The sequence below is a fragment of the Myotis brandtii genome, unplaced genomic scaffold (assembly GCF_000412655.1).
Source record: "Myotis brandtii unplaced genomic scaffold, ASM41265v1 scaffold1814, whole genome shotgun sequence".
NCBI lineage: Eukaryota > Metazoa > Chordata > Mammalia > Chiroptera > Vespertilionidae > Myotis > Myotis brandtii.
Window position 1 is genome coordinate 789,343 of NW_005356728.1, and position 3,421 is coordinate 792,763.

The 3,421-nt window shown below is 45.9% G+C and overlaps 1 long non-coding RNA gene across 1 annotated transcript in view; it reads left to right on the forward strand.

Annotated features, from left to right (window-relative positions):
- Positions 1-1,804, forward strand: part of LOC102259190 — a 4,320-nt gene extending 2,516 nt beyond the window's left edge. Inside the window, exon 3 of the long non-coding RNA XR_313454.2 lies at positions 1,370-1,804. This is a non-coding gene — a long non-coding RNA (uncharacterized LOC102259190). The remainder of the gene's footprint in view (positions 1-1,369) is intronic.
- The last annotated feature ends 1,617 nt before the right edge of the window (positions 1,805-3,421 follow it).

Sequence of the window (3,421 nt, forward strand, 5' to 3'; positions counted from 1 at the left end):
ATTTTTTATTGATTTCAGAGAGGAAGGGAGAAGGAGAGAGATAGAAACATCAATGATGAGAGGGAATCATTGATCGGCTGCCTCCTGCACGCCCTACACTGGGGATGGAGTCGAAACCCAGGCATGTGCCCCGACCGGGAATCAAACCGTGATCTTCTGGTTAATAGGTCAATGCCACTTCGGGCTGACACCATAATATTTAATAATTATTTAATAATGGCCCCAAAGCCTAAGAGCAGTGAAGCTGGCAATTTGGTACACCGAAGAGAAGCTATAAAGTGTTTATTTTAAGTGAAAAGGTATGTATGTATAGGAAAAAACATAATATTCATGGGGTTTGGTACTATCCACGGTTTCAGTCATCCACTGGGGGTATTAGAAAGTATCCCCATGGATAAGGGGGACTACTGTACATAAAAGCATCTAATGGTGCCTTACACACAGTAGGTGGCCCTTAACTCCTGCTCTAACTCCTTTCCCTCTCCCTAAACTGTACGTCTGTGCTCTGCTTCCTTTAAGGTAGTAATTGTCTCTCTCTTCACCCTAATATCCCAAGTGCTTAGAATAATGCCCAGCAGAGCATGGATCCAATACATGGAGGAATGAAGTACTTCAATATCATTCTCTGATCACATCAGTCACTGAAACCTTTCTTCTTAACATCAATAGCACTGACAACCACCACCCAATAAATAGGATTGCATCTCATGATCAAAAGAGCCATTTGGTCCAAACATCCTTCCAGAGTTCGAATCTCCTCCACATCATCCCTCCAGTCTATATGTGGATATGTCCAGTGTCAGGGAACTCACTCACTGACTTTTTAAAAAATATATATTTTATTGATTTTTTTTACAGAGAGGAAGGGAGAGGGATAGAGAGTTAGGAACATTGATGAGAGAGAAACATCGATCAGCTGCCTCCTGCACACCTCCCACCGGGGATGTGCCCACAACCAAGGTACATGCCCTTGACCGGAATAGAACTTGGGACCCTTCAGTCCACAGGTTGGCGCTCTATCCGCTGAGCCAAACCGGTTAGGCATAGGTTTGTGATTTTCAATCCTTTCCCTATTCCAGACATATCAGAGGGATACCCTGACCCATGGCTGGCCATGGCAGTGATATGGGGCCTTTTGTGAGGAAACCCCTGCAGATGGTTCTGCTTTTCCCAGATACTGCCTCAGGGATAGGAACATGCCTGCCCTTCCCCCCAAATCATCAGGCTCTTCCTGGGGCCTTTTGTGAGGAAAACCCTGCAGATGGTTCTGCTTTTCCCAGATACTGCCTCACAGTAACGTGAGCTATTGGTGTACAAATGGGGGCTTTGTCTTCTAAGTCGGCATCCTTGTGGTCTGATTTGTCAACAGCAGCTGCATCTCGCTCCGGAGCGGTCCCAGAGGAAAGGCTGAAGGGCGGCTGCAGGGGCTTCATCCCAGGCACCTCCTAGGAACTGAAGTTCTGCCTTTGCCGTTTTTTTTTTTTGAGGAGATGCCTCAGGGCTTTTTCAGCTCAAACACACATCTTCCATTATTCCGGATGGCAATAATGATCTTTGAGCTGGCTCTAGCTGCTCACACGATCTCTCTCCATCCTGACAATGACCTGCATCTCCGTCACCTCTGTGTCCTTAGCATCTAGCATGATGCCTGGAATATAGCGCTGCTCCAAGTTGTGTGTGATGAACAATCCTCTGAGTCCGGTAGAGGTGACTCCTTTGACTCCTGGCTCTTTGACTCTTGGTCTTAAAATTAAACTTACTTTCTGTGTGTTTATTTTAAATAAATATTAATGTGCAATTAAACTTATACCGTACCTCACAAATACCATTAATATTTATTCTTTATTAAATAGCTTTTAAAAATCCTCCCAAAGGTTGTCACCAGCTAGAAGATAAAGTCCGAACTCCTTAGCCTGAAACTTAAGGCCTTCAGTGACTTGGCCCCGGATCACCCCTCCAGACATGTCTCAACAAATGTCTCACCAGATGTTCCCCTTTGGGCAAGGCCAAGGCGGATGGTAGTTTAGTTACTGTACCAGACTGTGTGTTAAAACACCAGGTTCAAGTCTGAACTCATACTAAGAAGCCGTGAAACTTGGGGCAAATCACTGACCTTATCGTTTTCTCATTGTAAAACCTGCCCTGCTCATTGCACAGGGTCAAACAAGGCAGTTGAAGGTAGTGATCAAAAGAGATCATGTATCAGTGCATTTTGTGGGCAATAAAGCACTGTACAAACATAAGGGGTAACAATACTGTGTTCCTGCCTCTGCCCTTTGCTTGTATCATTTCCACACCCTGAAACCTTTATCCCTTCTTCCTCACCATTCACTCATTTACTCACACATACACCCAACAGATATTGATGGATGTCGCAGGAGCCTGAACGCACTGTTTTCTCATTGTAAAACAGGAATAACACTGTGTGCTGGCCCCGATACACAGGGGAGGAAAATCCAATCTGTTCTCTGCCCTCACAGAACATAGGGTCTTGCGGGGGGAAATGGTTACAAACTGAATAATCATCCAAACAAAAGTAAAATTGCAGCTGTGACTTAAGCTCAGGAGTGGGTCCGTAGGGCCTGCCCTCTGAAACTATAACAGGGGACCCAGGATTTAAGCTGTCTCCAAGGCCAAGTTCAAAGTCTGCTTTCTCCAGGAAACCTTTTCTAACAGTGCCCCAGAGAGCTGCACCCTCGCCCTGCCCCCAATTTCAGTTAACTTATCTAGCTAGCTCATGTCATCATACCCAGTCAGGCCTTGTTATTTTGTTTTCTAGTGAGCCTGGTTTTCTGGATTTCACTGTAAGTGCCTTCTGGGCAGGGAATGCCTGGCACGCTCTCTTATATACGACAACACCAAGCAGAAGGCAAACTCAATGTCACATGAGCTCTAAGCTCGTGTGTCAGGGATGTCATTTAATAATGGCCCCAAAGCCCAAGAGGAGGGTCCCCTACCTGAAAGCGAGCTCCAGAGGAGACAGGCAGCTGCCTAAGACCACCTCCCCATCCCTATCTCATGATTGTGCCCACGGGCCCTGTTCTTCTTCAGAGGAGGAAAAACTCTTCCCTAGAACATCCAGTCTGCTTCCTAGCGTGCCATCTTGCTCCAACAAAAATTTGATCATATCTCTCCCCAGCTAACAATCTTCAGTGGCTCCTGAGTCTTCAGGACAAAGCCCAAACTGCTCAGCATGGCACCCACATCCCTTCATGGTCTGACTCCAGACTAGCTCTCCAGCCTCAACTTCCAAAATGCTCCTCACACTCTAAGCTCCAGTCATATCATTCTTTTTCTTTAAAATATTTTTTAAAATATTTTTATTTGGAGGGAAGGTGGGGGAGTGGGAGGTAATCAACCAAAGACCTTGTATGCATGTATGCATAACGCATGGACGCAGACAGTGGGGGGGATGAGGGCA